This window comes from Canis aureus, chromosome 33 (genome assembly GCF_053574225.1).
Source record: "Canis aureus isolate CA01 chromosome 33, VMU_Caureus_v.1.0, whole genome shotgun sequence".
Classification (NCBI taxonomy): Eukaryota; Metazoa; Chordata; class Mammalia; order Carnivora; family Canidae; genus Canis; species Canis aureus.
The window spans coordinates 4,970,034-4,993,527 of record NC_135643.1 but is presented as its reverse complement, the minus strand read 5'-3'; the positions used below and the strand labels follow the sequence as shown (position 1 = coordinate 4,993,527).

The 23,494-nt window shown below is 35.9% G+C and overlaps 1 protein-coding gene and 1 long non-coding RNA gene across 20 annotated transcripts in view; both read right to left on the bottom strand.

Annotated features, from left to right (window-relative positions):
* The window catches only part of LOC144304183 (uncharacterized), a 58,644-nt gene extending 50,418 nt beyond the window's left edge, over positions 1 to 8,226 (bottom strand). The window contains exon 1 of the long non-coding RNA XR_013371134.1: positions 7,081 to 8,226. This is a non-coding gene — a long non-coding RNA (uncharacterized LOC144304183). The remainder of the gene's footprint in view (positions 1 to 7,080) is intronic.
* CFAP299 (cilia and flagella associated protein 299) overlaps positions 1 to 23,494 on the bottom strand; it is a 625,333-nt gene that overhangs the window by 478,479 nt on the left and 123,360 nt on the right. The window lies entirely within an intron of this gene.

Genomic DNA, 23,494 nt, shown 5'->3' with positions numbered 1-23,494 from the left:
CTTTTAAATCCTGAGAATTCTAAAGTTTAATCTCTGAATAATACATATAGTGCCGACTATATGACTTTCTATCCCAAGCTATCAAAATGCCAATAAATGTATGCAATGTGTGGTGATCTATCTGGAGACATTAAAAGACTTTTAAAATATCTGAAAACATGAAAAACTGGACAATGTTAAAATGATATTTTATTGTATATGTTTTTAGGAATAAAATGAAAATTAATTTTTACTTTGTTTTAGATTTTACATAGATAGCATTTGGTTTTCATCATTATACCTATGCTCTACATGAAGCCAGCTGATACTTAAGGATGCATTATAAGAAGGTAGATTCTTGGGATCCCTGGGTGGCGCAGCGGTTTAGTGCCTGCCTTTGGCCCAGGGCGCGATCCTGGAGACCCGGGATCGAGTCCCACATTGGGCTCCAGGTGCATGGAGCCTGCTTCTCCCTCTGCCTGTCTCTCTCTCTCTCTCTGTGACTATCATAAATAAAAAAAAAAAAAAAAAAAAAAAAGAAGGTAGATTCTTCTAAAACAACTTACTTGACCTCTTTCCTCCAGAGAGAAGATGTGAAAATACAGATTATAATCCTAAAAAATATTATTGAAGATAATGAACCAACCAGTGAGATTGAGCAGAAATGACCAATAGAGTAGAGCAGAAATGGGGGAATGTGGTTTCCTAGGAGAGTCTTAGAAACCAAGTAAAGGTGTTGTTCCAAGAAAAATAAAGTGATTGTCTCCACCAGCCCAAAACTACAGATCAGCCACCAGAGGGAAAAAAAAAAAAAACATGAATCTTAAAAAAATAAAATAAAAAAACTTTGGGACACCTGGGTGGCTCAGTGGTTAAGCGTCTGCCTTCAGTTCAGGTCATGATCCCATAGACGAATCCCAGATCAGGCTCCCAGCATGGAACCTGCTTCTCCCTCTGCCTCTGTCTCTGCCTCTCTCTCTCTCTCTCTGTGTGTGTGTGTGTGTGTGTGTTTCTCGTGAATAAATAAATAAAACCTTAAAAATTAATTAATTAATTAATTAATTAAAAAACCATGGAGATCAGTGGTGACCAGAACAAAAGCAGATTCATTAAAGAGGTAGGGGTGGAAGAATGCTTGATTAGAATGAGTTCAAGAAAACCACTGCAACTTCATGACAGGAAAAGCTATGGTATGTTTCTAGTCATAGTATCCTGCATCAAGCCCATACCAGAGGCATTCTAAGAAATTAATTCTCTTACTAGTAAAATAGAGTCAACTCCAAGATTAAATGATAATTCTCATTGTTACAAAAGTAGCTACAAAATGTCTCATGAATTTTTTAAAAAGTGAAATGTTACATTTCAGTATCTTTTCATTGGGAATTTAGTAAGTTTAGTAACCATGTTTTTAAGATGATAGAAAACAAGGTTTTTAATATATTAAATAAAAACATTAGATAAAACTCACTAGTTTAAGAAATCATAAATGAATAAAACAGACCTTGCATACTACATGGTGCTGATCAATACATCTGAATATAATATTTTCTAAAGTGAGAAATAAATGAGAGAACTTGGATGCAGAAACCATAACTGTCTCAAGTAGTTTTGAAGTAAAGGGGTACAGTGAAATGAGATGACATCAAAAATGAGGAGCAAGTGGGCGTCTCAATCAGTTGAGCATCCAGCTCTTGATTTTGGCTCAGGTCATGATCTCAGAGTGGTATCAAGCCACAGGTCCGGCTCCATGCTCAGCAAGGTGTCTGCTTCTCTCCTTCTCCCTCTCCCTCTGCCCCTACCCCTGCACGCAAACTCTCTTTTTCTCTCAAATAATAAATAAATCTTTTTTTAAAAAAACCTTAAAGAATGAAATATGGACTCAAGATAGGGATTTATAAGATGAGAAAAATTACAGCATATTCTTCCACTGTGATGAATGACCTAATAGTGAGAGAAAAGTTTATATTGAAAGTATAGAGGGAGCCTGGAGCAATGTCCACGAGTTGGCAAGAGAGGATATCAGTGGAAAGATGAGCTTTTAGTTGAAGCACAGTAAGTTCATTGATAAAAACAGGAAAAGCCTAAATATATGGTCACAAATGCAGATGGATTGTTTCAGCTGTGGTAGCTTTTATGATTTCTATTTTGATTGTTTCTGTTTTCTCAGTAAGATGGGAAGAAGGGTCATCAGCTAAGTGAAGATGGGGGTTGCTGAACAGGTAGAAAAAAGTATAAAAAGCCATCTAGGAGAGTGGGAGAGCAAATGGATTAGGTAAATTTAATAGGACTACCAGGAAGCAATAACAAGACATCTGGCTTAGTGATCATGAAATTAGAGTGAATTTCAACATAGGATGCATTTTCTAGGCATGCTCAGCTTCACAGGTACAGGCACATAGTAATCAAAAATGAGTTGTACCAAGTCTGGGATTTTACCAGGTGAATATCAAAGTGAGAAAGGGGAGCAAGGAATTGATAAACTGAGGTAACAGAAAATACTGAAATCATCCAGAAATGTTTTATAGCAACTGATATAAACCACAAGCTTCTGTCTGCAAGACCTCATGATCAAAGTATAGATGATGTCACCTACTATCCACTGAATTAACAGCTACAATGAAATTTTATTATAGAAGAAAACTTGGAATTGAATGGAATTGAATGGTAATCAACATCAACATTTATTTTATCTCCCTAGTTTCTCATTCTTTCATTTTTCTCTCTCTCATGCTCTCTCTCTCTTTCTCCCTCTCTTTCCCCATCCCACCTCTGTCCCTCCCCCCCCTAGAGAAAGAGAATGAGAGACAGAGAGAATTATTCTTCCAGTAAATTTAGATAGTCAACTTAGCTAATCAGTGTTAGAAAGATGAAGAGTCTGAAGAAAAGATCCACTTGATATAGCAGGATAGAGACATTACAAGGTTTATAATACCAAGTTCTTATTGCAACAATTCCTTACTTATTTTTTATTACATTTGACAGAACACAAATCAAAACAGAAAAATTGCTTATTTTGGATCATCCACTCCATAGAATTGGTTGTCATCAGAAAAAAAAATTATCTCTCTCACCCACGCTACAGAAAAATAACTATTAGCACAGAATGGTATCAGTATACAGCCCTTCTCTGTGAAGCACTTTACTGCATGGATGGTCCATTTATTTGGATATTAATATTAAAAAGGCAGAAGTGTGGAAAATTTCAGAATGTGAGTGAGTGGGGAAAAAAATCAAATTCACACTGTTTTCCCCTAGAGAAATAACACCTTTCTTTGTACAATCTAAATATACTTTTTTATTTTGTTTTTTCCTAGGGTGCAGTAGACATGACACAATTTTTAAGGTCTCAATTATGGATTATTCTTGTATACCAGCTGAGACCTATTTTTGAAATATACCTAGCTAGTATAATTAAAGCTATTTTTGGTATAATTATAGTGTATAGTATGAAGACAAACTGTTATTTTAAAGTGTCATCTGTCTTTACATGGAAATCAATTGTAATTAATTATTTTTAATCAAGGATATACAAAATAAATCTCCAATAACAGAAGTTTCTGGAATCTAAAAGTCCAGGAAAAGAAGAGACCATTACAAAGGTTCCTGAGGTTTGGACTTTTGTACCCATAATATGTTTCTGTTGCAAAAGCATCACATGATGGGCTTGTGGAGAAAAGCAAGACAGTAAGTATCCGGACCAGATAGGCCAATGTGGTGGTCTTCTATGGAGGAAATGATGCCACAGAAGTGGCAGTGAAAAGGGGCAGCTGTCAATGAATTTAAGATCTCTTTTTGAAGGGAAATCAATATGATTTTGTGACAAATTAGATTTTAATTCAAGTTGAATCTTCCAAAAGAAGACTTTCAAAAGATCCAAGAAAGCAGTGCTTCTGAAGTGAGTATAATAAAACTAAAGCAGCACTCTGAATGTACTGCTTGGAAAAACTGCTTCAATTCTTTTTATAGGATATAGTTCTAAAGGCTCCCAAATACAACTAATAACATTTTTCAAATGAGTATAATATTTTTCACTATTTAGACTTTAGGAGCAGCTAGTGTAGGAAGGTTGTGTGATACTACAAAGAATGCCACTCCCATCACACTGCTCAAAGTTTATTTCTCTGAATTTTCACTATGAACAATACCTTCAGGCATCTGTGGCAATGTGATGACCTGAACTGATGGGCAGCTCCTTTCCCCACCAACCCACATACAAACACACATTTACATAAATAAGAAGAAATAAACCTTCATGAAAGAATGTATGCAGATATACGATGCAGGAAAGTCAAAATCTCTAGAACCAGAAATAAGAGAATGATCTGAAATTGGGTTTAAAATTATTCCATTTAACTCTGGAGTAAATTCAGTTCTCAGTGAAAATGAAAATAACCCTGGAAAGTATATCTTTATCATCTAAAAATGGAAAATATTATTAGAGAGACTTTAGTTCATAGAACTGGATTAACCACCATCGGCCACGCATGGCCAACTTTTCATTTCCTTTTTTTTTCCTTTATTTATTTTACACAGAACCTCCACAAACTAAACAATTAACCTTAGAACAGAAACACTGGCAATAATTCACACTTAACTCATGTGTTATTTTCTAATCCCACTGACTTTAATATACTAATCAGATAATTAAGAGTTCAAGTTTATGAGGCTGAGATAAAGAATAGCTAAGTTTAGGAATAGAAGAGCTTCTGGGAAATAATGAAGGAGGAAAAAAAAAGTCAAGTTTTATCTACCTCATAATTCAATTAAGAACTTCCTGGAGCTAGTCTCCAAGATCTATAAAGAACTTATTAAAACTCAACAGCAAAGAAACAAACAATCCAATCATGAAATGAGCAAAAGAAATGAACAGAAATTTCACCAAAGAGGACCCATGTGTAGGTCAACAAGCCCATGAAAAATGTTCCGCATCACTTGCCATCAGGGAAATACAAATCAAAACCACAATGAGATACCACCTCACACCAGTGAGAATGGGGAAAATTAACAAAGCAGGAAACCACAAATGTTGGAGAGGATGTGGAGAAAGGGGAACCCTCTTACACTGTTGGTGGGAATGTGAACTGGTGCAGCCACTCTGTAAAACTGAGAAGAGGTTCCTCAAAGAGTTAAAAATAGATCTGCCCTACGACCCAGCAATTGCATTGCTGGGGATTTACCCCAAAGATTCCGATGCAATGAAACGCCGGGACACCTGCACCCCGATGTTTCTAGCAGCAATGTCCACAATAGCCAAACTGTGGAAGGAGCCTCGGTGTCCATCGAAAGATGAATGGATAAAGAAGATGTGGTCTATGTATACAATGGAATATTCCTCAGCCATTAGAAATGACAAATACCCACCATTTGCTTCAACGTGGATGGACCTGGAGGGTATTATGCTGAGTGAAGTAAGTCAGTTGGAGAAGGACAAACATTGTATGTTCTCATTCATTTGGGGAATATAAAAAATAGTGAAAGGGATTAAAGGGAAAGGAGAGAAAATGAGTGGGAAATATCAGAGAGGGTGACAGAACATGAGAGACTAACTCTGGGAACAAACAAGGGTTAGTGGAAGGGGAGGTGGGTGGGGGGACGGGGTGACTGGGTAACAGGCACTGTGGGGGGCACTTGATGGGATGAGCACTCAGTGTTATACTATATGTTGGCAAATCGAACTCCAATTAAAAAATATACAAAAAAGGGGATCCCTGGGTGGTGCAGCGTTTTGGCGCCTGCCTTTGGCCCAGGGCGCGATCCTGGAGACCCGGGATCGAATCCCACGTCGGGCTCCCGGTGCATGGAGCCTGCTTCTCCCTCTGCCTATGTCTCTGCCTCTCTCTCTCTTTCTCTCTCTCTGTGTAACTATCATAAATAAATAAAAAAAAATTATAAAAAATATATATATATACAAAAAAAAGAATTTCCTGGATACTATATATAAACACAGGAGTCAATATATTAATAACTAATTCAAATTACAGAGAAATTAAAGTCCCAAATTTTCTTTTCCTGCAAAATCATGAATAGAAATTAAAATAAGGGATCCCTGGGTGGCACAGCGGTTTAGCGCCTGCCTTTGGCCCAGGGCGCGATCCTGGAGACCCGGGATTGAATCCCACGTCAGGCTCCTGGTGCATGGAGCCTGCTTCTCCCTCTGCCTATGTCTCTGCCTCTCTCTCTCTCTCTCTGTGTGACTATCATAAATAATAAAATAAAAATTAAAAAAAAGAAATTAAAATAAGAGTAGTAGTAAAAATGTCACTCAATTCATTTCTTAAAAATAATAAACCACAGCCTTTCATTTAACTACTCTAGCCTCAATGAGACTTATTCTTCGGCAAGTATACTAATCTCAATGACACTATTATCTTTGGATGTATGGAACCCCCACTGATTCCAATAATAATCATTTGATTATAAAAAATAAGATTTCCTACACCCAAGAATATCTTCATATAGATATATGTTTTAAATACAGTCTCACCTAGATTTACTATGGCCAAAAATTCTTTATTTTTTGTATATTTTTTTAATTGGAGTTCGATTTGACAACATATAGTATAACACCCAGTGCTCATCCCGTCAAGTGCTCCCCTCAGTGCCTGTCATATGGCCAAAAATTCTTAAAATGAGAACTCTGATGTTAAAATATATCTACCACTCAGTCTGGAGATTCATGAGTGGCAGTGTTTTATATTTAAAGTCACATGCAGTTAAATATCATTTTTATCACTTACATCTAAATGTCATCTATACCGAGTTGAGGAACAAAAGCATTAAAAAAAAGTATGTTCATTCACATTTATCCATCAGTAGAAATTACCAAGCAAACATTTTTTTAGGAACACAAAGGTATGACCGATAGGATTTCCTACTGAGGTAATGGAAAATATTTTTTTCTCCACACAGTATAAACGTTAACCCTTGAAATAAAGTATCTTCTAAGATTTCATATTAAGAGGGCTATTTTCAGTTCACATATATAACCACATGTGTTTTTACTTTAATAAGCACCTTCTTGTATTGCTTAGCATCCAAGTGTCTTGGTTGGAAAAATTAGATGATAGTTGAACCTATTTTTGTCATTGTAACAATACTCACCCCTTATGAAATGACTTCCACTTGTAAATTTCTTTATAGTAATAGTCAATTTTGCATCATTACTTTTAACAGTTTTATGCTATCATTTCTAGCCTCTGTCAAAACAAGTACAATTGCACATGAGAAAAGGTGATGAAAGTTCATGTCACTCCCCTGTAATAATAGAAAACCATGTCACACCTCGTTTAGCACCTACACAAGTAAATTAACAAAGAAAAGAACATTACTTTAAAATGTAACAAGTTAGTTCCTCCACTCAGGAAAGAGAGATTAAGTTTTGGTCACTACATATATAATCTGGCTGTACAACTCATTATTTTTTTTATGTTTTTTTTTTTACAACTCATTATTTTTAAAGAAGTATGAAAGAAGCAGAAGTTGTAAATTCTAACTACCTAATCTATTAGTGCTCTCGAAAAATTATAAAGATAAGATGTATTTTCATCACTTTTTAGCAATATACTCCTTTCTTCATCATATGTATATCCATATATTCATATATATACCTTAACGTCATATGCATCCTTTACATATGTACACACACATATAACCTTTCATATATATTATAGATATTGCTTCTTCATCTTCTTCCTCACTTTTGTTTCTTTTAGATCCCGAACTACCCTTTTCTAAGCCCACCTGCCTCGACCTTGCCAAAAAATGCTACATAACTTCTCACTTCTACAGTGCCTTCTTATACCTTATTTGCCACAAACTCCCAAAAATCTTAGAAATCTTAGTAAACTAAAACTATAATAGTTTCATGTTCTGCCTCTCCACCGGTACATACATCTTAAAAACAGAAGTTTCATTTTATTCTCCCAATGGAATTTAAGAAGAGATGATTCATTTTATTCTTCTAAAAATACCCATAATGATGAGATTTTAAGTAAAATTTAACTAAATATTTAACTAAAAATTAAAAGTAAATAAGTAAAATATATATTAACAATAAACTACAGTGAGAATGCAAACTGGTGCAGCCACTCAGGAAAATAGTATGAAGGTTCCTCAAAAAGTTAAAAACAGAACAACCCTATGACTTAGCAATTGCACTACTAGGTATTTATCCAAAGGATACAAAGATAGTAATTCAAAAGGTACACATGTATCAATGTTCATAGCAGCAATGTCCACAATAACCAAACTATGGGTAAGAGCCCAGATGTCCACTGATGGATGAATGGGTAAAGAAGATGTGATATATATATATATATATATATATATATATATATATATATATATATATATATATATAATATGTTATTATATATTTGAATATTACTCAAGCCATCAAAAAGAATTAAATCTTGCCATTTGCAAAGATATAGATTGGATTTAGAGGGTACTACGCTAAGCAAAGTAAGTCAGAAGACTTACTGTGGAATTTAAGAAACAAAACTAATTAATTTAGGAGCAGAGAAGAAACAATAAAGATAAAAACAGAGAGACAGACAAACTATAATAGACCTTTAACTATAGAGAACAAACTGAGGGCTGCTGGAGGGGAAGTAGGTAGAGGGATGGGGTAATTGGGTGATGGATATTAAGGAGGGCACTTGATGGAATAAGCACTGAGTGGTATATGCAACTGATGAATCACTAAATTCTACCCCAAAATTAATAATACATTATATGTTAACTAACTTGAATTTAAATTAAAAAAAAACAATAAAGCATAAAATTTAAGTAAAAATGCTGGGCAGCATTCTAAGGCTTTACCTAGATATCAACTCTAGGAAGGAGCTTCCTTGTGTCCAATGTAGTATTTCCTGGGTATTCTAATCCATCCAAGTCGAGTCATCATCAAACTCGTAGAAAGGTCTCATCATCTTCCTAAGACATTAATTTTTTTAAAGATTTTATTTATTTATAGAGACAGAGAGAGAGGCAGAGGGAGAAGCAGGCATCATACAGAGAGCCTGACGTGGGACTCGATCCAGGGTCTCCAGGATCATGCCTGGGCTGCAGGCGGTGCTAAACCGCTGCCACCGGGGCTGCCCCAAGACATTAATTTATATCCTTTCCAGGCCTATCCATCTGCTCTCCACACTGCATACAGAGAATTATTTTTCTCTAAGTGCAAACTGGTAACATCTAGTACTTAAAAATGATTTCCTGTTATTCCTAAATATAAAACATACTCCTACTCTACAAAGACCTACTTCTACTTGCCCTATCTCCTATCACTCTCTCCCCTGCTCTCTCTGTCCCGAGCATCTTTCCCTCATGCTCATCAGTTTCTCCCTTCCACCTTGTTAATATTTTCTAACCTGTCTCATCACAAAACATCTATCATCTCTTCAGGGATGCCATTTAGAACACTTCAAACCAAATCAACCTCTTCCTTATGATAAGCACAAAAAGTGCCTCCTGCTACCCCTTAATAGAACGAGGCATAGTATGAATTATACATCTATTTGGATGACAGATTAACATCTTTCTTAACCACGATTCTTTGTGAAAAATTCACAAAAGCATGAGTCTTGTGTCTCTGCTGACCATTTCATCCCTAGTTCCTAGCACTGTGCTTGGCATAGAGTAAGTACTCCACAAATATCTGTGAATGAATAAACGGTTGTGATACATTATAGGAAATAACACTCCATCAATTAACTAAAGCCTGAACTGTAATGCTTTGGTGTGTCTTTCACCTCAATTTAACAATATCTGTTTTTACATTTATTTTGCAGTCAGCACAAAGGTAAATAAACATAGCTTCTGCCCCAAGGGGCTTCGAGCCTGCATGTGCTTGATGATGTATAATAAAAAAGGGACCACAACAACTAGAAACTGAATACTTAATACAAGTCAGCTACTGTTCTAAGAAATAAGTATGTAGGACCCTTATGACAACCCTATGCTGGAGGTACTACCATTAACTCATACAAGATTACACAGATAATAAAAGATTCAGGATCCTGATTCCAGGTGGGTCTGTGTCAGAGCCCCTGCTTTTAGCATCTATACAATAGTGTCTTTTGTGAGAATGAAAAGAACATAACAAAGTCAAAAGTTCTATGAAAACCCACTGAGTAGAAAATTTAATTTCCAGAGGTACAATATTATTTCATTGGGCTTTGAATGGTGAGTAAGAGCTGCTCACCAAGAAAAAGAAAATGTGGAAGGAGGACAATCCAAAGCAAAGAGAGTAGTAGGAAACAAATGACAAAGTCTTAAATGTGCACTTATGTTTTGGGGCCAACCAGGCACATCAAGGGGAGTGTGAGAAATCAAATAGAAATTTAAGAAAAGAAAGAAAATTAACTTGAGGCCAGGATATGAAGGACTTTGAGTCCTACACTAAAGGGTTTTAACTGTATTTTGTAAACGATGAGATAGCACTGAAGGATTTTAATCAGGTATTGATATTATGAGAATGATGTTTGGCAAACTCAATTTTAGACAGGTGCAAGAATCTTGCTTTTCTGCTTCTTCATGACATCATTTCCATCACTGCCTTCAGACTCTACCTCACCTATCAGTTCCGCCAGGAAGCCTTCCCTAACTACCTTTCCCAAACTAGGTCAGATTCTCCCTTTATGTCTTTTTTTCATTATTTATTTATTCTCATTGCTCCTCTCACACCTATCACAGCTTGTAATCATCTTCCAAAGGTGATCCAGGGTCATGAGCTAAGAAAGGGTTTGTATGCATACAGAACTGAGAGTCTTTAGAAGTTGAAGCTATAGGAAGAAATGGAATAGACAAAAAGATGTCAAATGAAGAACACAGAAGCAGATGTGAAAAACAACAGAACACCATCATTTAAGGTTAAGCAGAAGTAGATCCAGGGGAAATAGCTCCCAAAAGGATCCATGAAAGCAAAAGGAAAGCCAGCAAAGAAGCACAACATGGTAGGCAGGAGGTGAGATAGTATCAGGAGGAGTCAGTCTTAAGTGATAAATGCTATACAGAGATCAGGTAAAATAAAGAACACAGCTTTGGTTTTCAGTATGAGAGAAAAGTCATGATGGTAGGTGATTTTCCTCTCATATCATCAATGAAAATAAAAGCACAATACTTTATTTTCTTCTTATTTTAGCTAACAAATTACCTGCTGAACGGATATATGCAAAACCTCAAAACAATACAAGTTCCAAATGTTGATAAAATTAGATTCTGGCCCACAGTGGTCTTGAATTAAGTTGTGGTTTCTCAACACCACACAAATGTGACTCATTCATCTAAGCATTTCATAGTATAAAAATAATGGGAGAGGGATTATATCATGGCCTTTTATAAAATCTGTCATCCTTGATCAAGAAAATTAAAATGGGCCACCCAAAACATAAAGTATTTCAAATTATTTACCATGTGGTAAAATATTGGGCAGTTGAGCAGAACCAAGATAATTAGCAAAATGATCAGAATAATTAAAGTCCATGCAGGAAAATTTTTAAAAATGAAATAAGTGTGGGGCACCTCAGTGACTTAGTGGTTGAGCATCTGCTTTTGGCTAGGGTCATGATCCTGGGGTCCTTGGATCGAGTCCCTACACCAGGCTCCCCACAGGGAGCCTGTTTCTTCCTCTCCCTATATCTCTGCCTCTCTCTCTCTCTGTCTCTCATGAAAAAAGGGGGAAAAAAGGGAAAGAAAAAAAGAAAAAAACTGAAAGAGGTGAAGGATATTAAGAGGTACAAACTTCCAGTTGTAAAAGAAATAAGTCACAGAAATGAAAAGTATAGCAGAGGGAATATAATCAATAATACTGTAATAATGTTATATAGTGACAGATGGTAACTACACTCATCATGGTGAGCATGAGTAATGTATACAATTGTTAGATCACTGTGTTGTGCACTTGAACTAATATAACACTGTCAACTATATTTCAACAATAAAAATAAAAAATAAATTAAAAAATAATATTTTCCAAACTACTACACTTAATTTACCTTGTTTTTTCCTTTTATAAGTAAGAAAAAATAAAGGGAATAAATTTTACATCAAAAATAGTACGTCTTTGAACACTGTAGAAATTTTTTTGTCATTAAAAATATTGACACAAGTTCAAATTTGTCATATGACTAGATATTTATTTAATGTTTAATTAACTTTAATGAATTTACGTGTACTTTATCTATATATATATATTGAAATTAAGAACACATTGCTTTAATTATGAAAGTAGGCACCGACTGCAAAAAACTGAGCCCATCATGAATTCCATTTTTAGTACCATTGTTCCCATTTAAAACAATGTAAAATTTGGGGATCCCTGGGTGGCGCGGCGGTTTGGCGCCTGCCTTTGGCCCAGGGCACGATCCTGGAGACCCGGGATTGAGTCCCACGTCGGGCTCCCGGTGCATGGAGCCTACTTCTCCCTCTGCCTGTGTCTCTGCCTCTCTCTCTCTCTCTCTCTCTCTGTGTGACTATCATAAATAAATAAATTAATTTAAAAATTTTAAAAAAATAAAACAATGTAAAATTCAACAAGCAATAACTCATGTTGCAAATACAAATGTCTAAAGGCCATGATGAGATAAGCTAGAGTTATAAAGGCTTAAGTAATGTTAGAAATTATTGGAAAGGTAGACAGTGGGGATCCTTGGGTGGCTCAGTGGTTTAGCACCTGCCTTCGGCCCAGGGCGTGATCCTGGAGCCTGGGATTGAGTCCCATGTCGGGCTCCCTGCATGGAGCCTGCTTCTCCCTCTGCCTATGTCTCTGCCTCTCTCTCTGTGTGTCTCTCTCATGAATAAATAAAATCTTTAAAAAAAAAAGGTAGATGGTTGATGCACTGATCTGCACTTGCTATGAACAGACATTTTATAAATTTCAATGGGCTTTATTAAAACCTCCATTTTCAAAACAATCAGGCTTAGATCACTGTCATTTTACTTATCTGTCCATATTTTGTTTAAGAAAATAAGATTACATTCCATTTGTTTATTCCAGTAATTTTGAATACTTAGAAGATCCAGGAAATACCACACTAAGTACGTAGGCAGCCTCATGGAGGGAAAAAAAGATTTCAAAAAAAGAACTAAAATCACTTCCTGTGGTTAACATTTTATAACCTAGTCCAGAACAGTCTGTACCAATATTGTGGGTTTGTTGGTATTTTATTTATGAGCACCAGAAACAGACTTGCACTGGTACCATGCTTTGAGTAAGACACACATGTAAGACAGACGAAACTTGTATTTCTATCAGATGTAACTGAAGATTCATTGAATATACTGTCAAATACCACAAATATTAAATTGTTTTAGAATAAATTTACAATTGCTTTGACAGCAGTTTCCAAAAAATAACTGGTTAATTCAACAAATGAGAAGATTGAGTATTAAGTATACTGAACTAGTAGAATTACTGGAATCTAACATATGATGGTTTGGTGTAGTCTTATTTTATTAATACTATGGTACAACCTGACTTTTTTATAGTTCAACCTGACCTATTTTATTAATACTATAGTACAACTTGAATCTGAATCATAGAGATAAGGATTTTACTGTAATGAAATACATCAGGCTCTTGTACATAAAATTTAGGAAACAGCTTTTAATTTTATTATTATTTATTTATGATAGTCATACACAGAGAGAGAGAGAGAGAGGCAGAGACATAGGCAGAGGGAGAAGCAGGCTCCATGTACCGGGAGCCCGATGTGGGATTCGATCCCGGGTCTCCAGGATCGCGCCCTGGGTCAAAGGCAGGCGCTAAACCGCTGCGCCACCCAGGGATCCCTGGAAACAGCTTTTAAATGAGCTCTTCCTAGGAGAAATTAATAAGTCAAAAGAGAATGGAGTCAAAGACTGAACACCTTATTTTCCCTGTAGTGACAGAAGGACACCTAAAGGAGACTGCCTGTTAGGACACCATTCTCTCATGGTTTCCTACCATATTCTTCTGGGAATCCATTCTCAATAATTCCAAATGCTTCAGAGAGATTAGTTAGGAGAGAAGTATTAAATGACCAATGGATTGATTAACTAGAAGTCACTGGTGATGCTGACAGGGTCGGTCAGTTTTAGCTGAGACAGGAGTTGAATCCAGACTGCAGTGGTCTGAGGACTAACCAGAAGTTTAAATAAGAGTTCCTCCCAAAAGTAAAATTTGAACAACTTTTTTTTTTTAAGATTTTATTTACTTATTCATGAGAGACACAGAGAGAGACAGAGAGATGCAGAGACACAGGCAGAGGAAGAAGCAGGCTCCATGCAGGGAGCCCAACCCAGGACTCGATCCCTGGTATCCAAGATCACACCCCAGGCCGAAGGCAGTGCTAAACTGCTGAATCACCCAGGCTGCCCTGAGCTTATTTCAAAACACAAATACATAAGCCAGTCATTCAAACAGCAACAAAGAAATGAAGTCAATAAAATAAATTCTGTAGGGCTAGGCTAGCTATTAATAGCTATTTTAAATACATTTTAAATACATAAAATATGAGATGTACAATGGTATGGTTTAGTGAGAAGTTATGACAGATGTTGCCACCACATCTAGAATGGGGGTTTTATTCAAATAAATATTGACAGTATGTATATTATTTACCTTTAAAAAAAATGAACTGTTGGGCTGCCTGGGTGGGTCAGCGGTTTATTGCCACCTTCGGCCCAGGGCATGATCCTGGAGACCTGGGATCGAGTCCCATGTCAGGCTCCCTGCATGGAGCCTGCTTCTCCCTCTGCCTGTGTCTCTGCCTCTCTCTCTCTCTCTCTCTCTCTCTCTCTCTGTGTCTCTCATGAATAAATAAAATCTTTAAAAAACACACACCTAAATCAAAATACAAAAAGGTAAAAATTAAAGGGATAAAAAAGTGTATTCAGTAAGTGTTAGTGATATGTACAGTAATGTAGAAATGTAAATGTCAGAAACATTAGATTCAAGATTTAATCATTACGTTGTAAAAACAATATCTATCAGTGGTTTAGAAAGCAAATTCAAGTCTGAAGCATATTACCATTATTATATATAACATAAGAAGAAAATATCCCTAATGAAATATAAAGTGCAACAAAAATCCTAAGGGTGCTTAGGGGGCTCAGTCGGTTGAGCTCTGACTCTTGATTTCGGCTCAGGTCATGATCTCACAGTCATGAGATTAAGCCTTGCATCAGGCTCTGCTCCATCATCCAGCAAGGAGTCTGCTTGAGTTTCTCTCCCTGTGTGCCCCCTCTTGGACTCACACTCTCATTCTCTCTCAAAATAAATAAATAAATAAATCTTTAAAAAAAATCCTAAACTAAACATGGTACATCCATATTATGATAGCACCATTAAAAATCATGTTACTAAGAGACACCTGGATGGCTCAGTCAGTTAAGCATTTGACTCTTGGTTTCAGCTCAGGTCACGATCTCAGGGTTCTGGAATCTAGCCCCATGTTGGCCTGCATGCTCAGTAAGAAGTCTGTTTGAGATTCTCTCTCTCCCTCTGACCCTCCCACCACTCATGCTCTCTCTAATAAATAAGTAAATCCTTAAAAAATTATGTTACAAGAAATCACTAACTTAAAGCGTTATCTGTACTCCTATGTTCACTGATGCATTATTCACAATAGACAATATTCCCAATAGCCAAAGTATGGAAACAACCTAAGTGTCCTTCAACAGATTGATGGATAAAGAAAATGTAGTGTGTGTGTGTGTGTATATATATATATATATATATATAATGGAATATTTTTCTATCTTTAAAAAAGAAGGAAATACTGACATTTGCAACAACATGAATGAACCTGGAAGCCATTATGCTAAGTGAAATAAGCCAGAAAGACAAAGCATATACTATATGAAGTTACTTTAGCCCGTCAAACTCATAGAAACACAGAGCAGAACTGGTGGTTCCCAGTGTTTGGCATGTGGGGAAAATGAAGAGAGTATGATAAAAGGACACAAACTTTTTGTTATAAGATAAATGTATAATATAGTGACATAGTAAATAATATTGCATTATATAATGGAAATTTGCTAAGAGAGTAAAATTTAAGTGTTCTTATTTTTAAGAAGTATATATATGAGGTAATGGACATGTTAATTAACTCAACAGTGGGGGTGCTTTTACAACATATATGTATATAAAATCATCATGTTGTATACCTTAAATATACACATTTTTATTTAAAATTTTTTATAAATAAACAGGTCACAGAAAGTATTCAATGACGTCGAACAGTATCCGTGATATACCTTTCATTAGGTTAAAAAGCAAGTTTCAAAATTGGACAAATGATATGACTCAAATTTCAAATAGTATGTAAAATGCAGATTCACACATATAAAAGAAATGGAGAAAGTATATCAAAATGCCAAAACAAATTTGTAGAATTATAGACAATCTTTATTATTTTCACTTGCTTTTTACTTTCCATAATGAATATATATTACTTTTATAAAAGGGTTTTTAGAATGAGGATTGACTTTGTCTTATTTATTATTCTTAGCTTTAAAATTAGCATACTTCATAAAAAAGAAAATAAAATTAGCATCCTTCTGTTTTATTTCAAGGCCAGTAAGGAAATCTACATCAAAAGAAATGACAAAAGTCACTTATTGGGGTGCCTGGATGGTGCAATCTGTTAAGCATCCAACTCTTGGTTTCAGCTCAGGTACTGATCTCAGGGTCGTGAGATGGAGCCCCACAACTCACTGCAAAGTCTGCTTAAGATTCTCTTCTCCCAGAGCACCTGCGTAGTTCAGTTGGTTGGGTGTCTGACTCTTGATTTTGGCTCAGATGGTGATCTCAGTGTCTTGAGATCAGGCCCTAGAGTGGGCTTTGCACTCAGTGCTCAGAAATCTGCTTAAGATTTTCTCTCTCCCTCCCCACCAAATAAATAAGTACAACTTTAAAAAAATTCTCTTCTTCCTCTGCCACTCCTCCTCTGTGTGTTCTCTCTAGAATAAATGTATCTACTCTTAAAAAGTCACTTGCTATTAACAAAAGTTGCATTACTGCTTTGAGAAAATTTAACAAAAGGGAAAACTGGTATGAATGGTATAATTACTTTAATAGAAAATAAAGAAATTTTCTTCTAAATGAAAAGAAATTGACCATAATTTGGTTTGTTTTTACCCACATTAAAAATTTCACAGTGACCATGACCTGGCAGCTAAATGGGTTGTAATGTTTCTTCATATCATTTTCTAAAATGTTATTTTAAATATATAGGTAAAATTTATTGTTGCTACAGGTCCTTTTTTGCTAGAAAAGCATGCTATATAACTATACATTTCAGGAAGAAAATTAGAATTTCAGTCAAATTAAATAGCTGTTTCTTCTCCTTCCTCTCCTACCTTCATTGTGAAACATAAATTAACACTGAATTTTACTACTGTGCAGGAACACCAAATTCATAAAATCTAGCCTACTTTTATATGTTCTAACAAAATGTAATAAATTTAGCATATAAACTGTGATCATTTTCTTTTAAAACTTACAAGGTTAAGTGGATACACATCTCTCTTTAGATTATATCAGAGAAAATGTTGGACTTGGAATCACATATACTGGAATTAAGACTCTTCATTGTCATAGATGATCATTTGATTCTTCTGAGTCTATCACAAACATTAATATATTTATTTATTCCACAAATATGGACTATGCATATATTCTAGTCCTGAGAACATAGGGGTGGGAATAGAACAATGGGAGGGGGAGAGATTGAGAGAGAGAGACAGGCTGCACCCCAATCCTCTTGAGGGTTTCATTTCAGTGGAATGAAAGACAATAACAGATATATGAATAACTAAAGATAATTATAAATTGTGGTTTTTAAAAAAAAAAAGCTGTGAAGGAAATAAAATTGATGGAGGGTCAAGGAGCAATGGGTGGCTTAGTTAACTCAAGGGGTCAAGGAACACTGCTCAACAAAACTGACATTTGAGCTGAGACCAAAAGGATGAGGAGTCACATATGCAGAATGTGTAGTAGCACAATCCAAGCAAAGGGAAAAGCAAGTAAGTAATATGAGAATGCTCTTGGGGTGTGATGAATGGAAAAGAGGCTAGGATGGGTCATAAGCACACAAGCATAGGTAGAGTGATATGAGATATGGAGGGGAAACTAGACAAATGTCAAATTGTGTAGGGACTTATAAGCCACAATAAAAAGGTTAGATTTTGCTATATATATATGAAAGCCAAGCAGGAGTTCTAAACAGATAAGTCACCTGATCAGATGTATATTTTTTAAAAATGTACTCTCAATTATGTGAAATACTAGAGGAGAGCAAAAAGTGTGAATAGTTTGGTAGTGACTTGGTCTAGGACAGTGAAGTAGAAAATGGGAAGAGGAACAGATAGATCTAGATAAAGAATGGGACTAGGAATTAAGCAAATTGTTAACTTCAAGAATAAGATGCTCTTAGCCTTACTGTGATGAGAACTAAGAAATGTATAGAATTGCTGAATCATTATTTCACACACCTGAAACTAAAAGAACACTGTATGTTAATTCTTTGAATTTTTAAAAAAGCCAAACAGAATAAAAGAATTCAATGCTCTTGATCCCAGACATGAGATACGGAAGGGACAGGAGATATACCACCAGGCTCAAGCTGAGAGAGAAGCCAGAGTTGGATACAAATTTGAAAGTCATCAGCATATAAGTAGCTTTAAAGCACTGGGCATGTATAATGTGCGCACTTTGAGAAGAGAAGACAATTATAAATACTATATCCACCTTAGAGATTGGTGAGAGACTGCATTAAGCATATCTTTATTCTGACCCTGGAGAAGCTACCCTCCTCAGGCTAGCCAATTCCTAGAAAAGGTAGGTAAAAGAATCCCAGTGCACCCACCTTTCATGTGCAAATCAACAGATTCAAAGCCCAAACTCTCAACCATCTCTTTTATCAGGCTCTAACAGGGCTCAAACACTCTGGGCTACTATCCTCCTGCCCTAATCACCCTAGGACAGGAACCAGACTAGAAACTGCTCTTCACTCCAGAACTCAATGAAACTATTCAAACTAGCAACCAGCATTATACTATACCAAGTTGTAATGTTCTCTGGTTACTTACAAATACTTCTAAGTCCCTCCACTTTCTCCTACATAAAACTCTCTACCTTTGACTTACTACTGGTCATAATTATTTCCCTGAATATCCCAAAGAATTATTTTATCATGAAGCACATATGCTTATGTACTTTTCACAAACATCCCTATCACTAATTTTTCTTGACAAGAGATTTGGTGAGAATGAAAATTGGTGAGAATGAACAGAAAAGTAAAAGTTCCTCAAAGTAATTATACAAATAGATGGGCTGTATAGTTCTGTGTTTATTGGAATACAATAAAACATTTCCTTAAATAAAGAAAAATGGCTTTATTAACCTTATGTCTTATTTATGAATGTTAGCTACTATACTTATATGCATATTATGTGTTGTCCTGCATAGCATACTTTCCAGATGAGTTCTTTTTTAAAAACTGAGTAAAGCTCATTAAGTGTTTTTGTTTGTTTGTTTGTTTTTTTCTTTTTTTTATGATAGTCATACAGAGAGAGAGAGAGGCAGAGACACAGGCAGAGGGAGAAGCAGGCTCCATGCACCGGGAGCCCGACGTGGGATTCGATCCCGGGTCTCCAGGATCGCGCCCTGGGCCAAAGGCAGGCGCCAAACCGCTGCGCCACCCAGTGATCCCTCATTAAGTGTTTTTTATTCAGTCCAATTTACTACTTTATTTTTATGAACATATTAAATGTACAGAAAACCTGGTATCCAGCCTACATTAATTCTACTTTTAAATCATAAAATTATCCCTAGAATACCGGATTTTAAGCTATAGGATTGAAAAATAAATGTATTTGATTTTTTCTTTTTTCTTTTTTTTTTTTTTTTGTATTTGATTTTTTTAAGTGCGAATTTACACCAAAAAAAAAAAAAATCAAAAAAAGTTTTGGTAAATGTGAAGAAGAAATTAGGAATCTCAGAATTCCTAATTCCAGATGAAGAACAGAATAAGGATCCACTGGATTCAGGCTTTATTCAACATCTAACATCTGCTATTACCCAGGAACTCTTCTGGATACTAGAGATTCATAGTGAAGAAAAAAAAAATAAGTTTCTGCCCCATGGATTTCATTCTCTATGGGACGGAGGTTGATAAAATATTAAAAAAGTGGGTGGTGACTTGAATGATCAAAGTCAGGAGGCTCTATAAAAGAGAAAGTGTAGGCAGGCTGAAACAAACAAAACAAAATGTCAAATAAGCTAAGGTCTAGGGAGCCAAAATCAGAAGAGATAGGTAAGGATTATGAAACCCGCTGGGTGACGGCCTGTCATCTACCTGAAACAGAAAGATATCCATACATTCACAGATAAGAAACAGTATGAGAAGATGAACAGACGCTTACAAATTTCTCCAGAAACCCCTGCACTGGGTAGATTATATTTAAGTTTCACAAAGGGATATTAAGTAGCACATGAAGAGACAGGACAGGAAAAAATAAAACAGAATTTATATTACTTTTTAAATCTAATTTGTCATAGTTCAAAAAGATCATTGTTGATAAAGTAATTTTATATTAAATGTATCTTCCATTTTTGCTAAAATAATATACTAAATAATAGCCTGAAATTACTAAACTGATTATTTTTCATGTTCTTTGGAGACAGAAGTTCTATAAATTTTTCCAAAATATTCGACATATTGAAACAATCCTACACTACAGCAGCACCTAGAAATGGGGAGAAAAGAGGCCAACCTGTATAAATAGACTTAGCATATACAGGAGATAATATAGATCTAGATAAATATAAAGTTAATATTATGACAACTAATGTCTGAAGAAGCTGGCTGATCACATAGATGGGTTGTCACGGGTCATCAGGCTCAAGGGATACTAATTTCTGCTAGAAATAAAGAGACTGATGAATAACCAGATAGCTAATTTGCAATGAGAACTATAACTGCAAAGCAAACCAGTAAGGTTGTACTAGCAAATAATCACCTGTTTCCTCAGAACAGAAAATTCTACAAAGAAAGCAAGTTTAAAATCAGAAGGTTGTTTTGATGGCCATGAAGTCTAACAAGAACAGACATTTGTATAATCGTAATGTTAAAAAAAATACAATTAGTAGCCCAATAGATCAAACTTAAGCTTTTAAGTTTTAAGAATTTGCCAAGTACGCTAGCAGAGTCTGATTGAGATGGTAGTCATCAGAGGAACTTGTCTCAAAACTTCCAGGACAAAAGCAGTACCCTGTGACAGGTAGGTCAAGAGCCAGGGAAATGAACTCTGATTCCCAGCACCAGAGATAATAAGGCCAGATGTCAGAAATAAATATGCAAACATAGCTGCTCCTACATCTCCAACTAGATGAATATCCCAATGCCTTCTGCGATGTAGTCAGCTAGATGAAGAGCTCTGTTTGCTTTCCTTCCTCGTGTTCCATATTATCTCTCCTCTTCTTGTGATAATGACTAAAATTGAAACTTTATCCAGTAACAGACTGAATTTCCATGATGTTCTCAGGCTAATTACCAGTATATTCATCCCTACCTCCCTCTTTGATCAGCAGTTAGAGAGAACTGCCAACTGCAGGGCTTACTTAGATCAGCCAAAGAGTGGGCAGCAGCGATTTGAACAGCAGCTCCCCATTTAGCGGAAACTGTACATGAACTTGTTTAAAAAATAATAGTATAAGTAACTTCAAAAGTATCTTGTTAGAGAAGTATGTCTATGTTATCCAACTAACAGAAACCAAATCCCTGGACTCCTCTCCAAGAAGAACACAGAAAAAGTAAAGAAGAAATACTCAGGGAGGCTACAATATACTTAGATCCAGCTAACTGACTCTGATAAATCTATATAAATATCATTGTTCTTTAAGGACAAGGACATGAAGTAATTGACCTTTGTTTCAGGCAACCATAGAGGTGAATCCTGGCACTACCAAGAGACATTATCTTGCCATCTGATTCCAGATGCCATGCTGAACATCTCCTTTGCTTTCAACAGTTTTTCCTTTGGAAAAGATACAATACATTCAGTTGATTAAGAGCAATCACCATGCTATTTCATTTGTTGCTGTGCCTACTGCCTAGCACAGAGTCTAGCAAGTAGCAAGGCACACTCAATGAACACTAATGAATAAAAGAATGAATGGTGTTTAAAATTTCTCATTTCCAATCAGTATAGCTCTATCTTTCTTCAGCAATATTCCAGAATCCTTAATTAGGATTTTTGAGTGGTTACCAAACTCTTCAGGAGTCATTGTAAGTGAAGCTTTTATTTTACCATTTAAACTTACAAAGGCTTAATGTTATTTTCACATGCTTAGAGATCTCCATACAGATTCATCTATATACCAATGGCAAAAGTATTTTGTCTAAACTATTACTTTATATTTTATAATACTGACATATTATATTAGTACTTTGTCCACAATTATTATCAACTTTTTGGTATCAAGCTTATTTGAAGTCATTTAAAAGATTAAGATGGGTAAATGTTGGAGGTGCTATATGCTATACCATTTTTCAACACAGAGACAGAAAATAGACAAGGTACTGAACCATCATTACTTTACCAATCATCACATTTTCCCATGGTGAATTATTAGCAAGACAATAGGAGAGAGGTACTGAATCTTGACCCTATGGTTCTATGCTAGGTACCTCCCTTCTGTCAATATAAAATTTTTAGGGTCTTGATTATCTAAACATGGGAAACTATATATGAGTACTGATTATAAATTTAACAGTAAATTTTGCATTTGACACTTCTACACTAGTCTCCATTTTATCATTTTTGCTATACACACAGCTTTATCTTCCTAAACCTCTAACCCTGAACTATATTGAGAATCTTTGGGCAGCCCAGGTGGCTCAGTGGTTTAGCGCCGCCTTCAGCCCAGGACCTGATCCTGGAGACCAGGGATGGAGTCCCACATCAGGCTCCCTGCATGGAGCCTGCTTCTCCCTCTGCCTGTGTCTCTGCCTCTCTCTGTGTCTCTCATAAATAAAAAAAGAAAAAAGAAGAAAAAAGAAAATCTTTGCTGAATGTTAGTGAATAACCAAGACATTAAGCTAAAAAGGGCTTAAATAGGGATCCTTCTCTTTTAGAACACAAAGGAATAAAACAAGGACACGTTGGATCAGCAGCCATCCCCTTTCTCTTTCTTCCTCAACCACCTTCTGTGAAGAGTCAAAAATATGGCATGAGATACTAGAAAGAGATTGATGCTCCCCAGTCTTGTCAAATAGTCAAAACTAGTAGATTCATACTTTTTATGATATTTATTTATTTATTTATTTATTTATACATTCATGAGAGACACAGTGAGAGAGGCAGAGACATAATCAGAGGGAGAGGGCAACCCAGGTGGCTCAGTGGTTTAGCGCCACCTTCAGCCCAGGGCATGATGCTGGAGACCCAGGATTGAGTCCCACGTCAGGCTCCCTGAATGGAGCCTGCTTCTCCCTCTGTCTCTCTCTCTCTCTTTCTTTTTTTC